We start from the raw sequence: 368 nt of genomic DNA, 5'->3' as shown, positions 1-368 counted from the left end.
TGATTCAGTTCCCATCCCCTGTGATGAGACAGGTCAGATCGGCTTGTTATTGCTTGTAAACCTGAGGAAAAAGGAGCGATGGCCTGTCTTTACGAAAGCGGCTGCTTGCCAGAGGCAGGTTCTCTGCCGGTACTTTCTGGAAAACCGTTTTGACTTTTGCGTCTCAGCGGGTTAAAAAAAAAAAATCCAACACATTTCCTAGCAGCATCCAGTCAGATCAGCAGAGGTTTAGGTTTGACCTGGACCTGCTTTCTGAAACATCCCTTCTGTAGAACGGTGTCTACCGTCTGCTTCAAGCCCACCTCACGCTCTGGTGTGTGAGCAGTGCCCTGGGCACCCAGCAAACGCCGCTCGTCGTGCTGCGCTGC

This window comes from Buceros rhinoceros, unplaced genomic scaffold (assembly GCF_000710305.1).
Source record: "Buceros rhinoceros silvestris isolate BGI_N320 unplaced genomic scaffold, ASM71030v1 scaffold9973, whole genome shotgun sequence".
In the NCBI taxonomy this organism is placed as follows: Eukaryota; Metazoa; Chordata; class Aves; order Bucerotiformes; family Bucerotidae; genus Buceros; species Buceros rhinoceros.
This window is presented reverse-complemented; position numbering follows the sequence as displayed.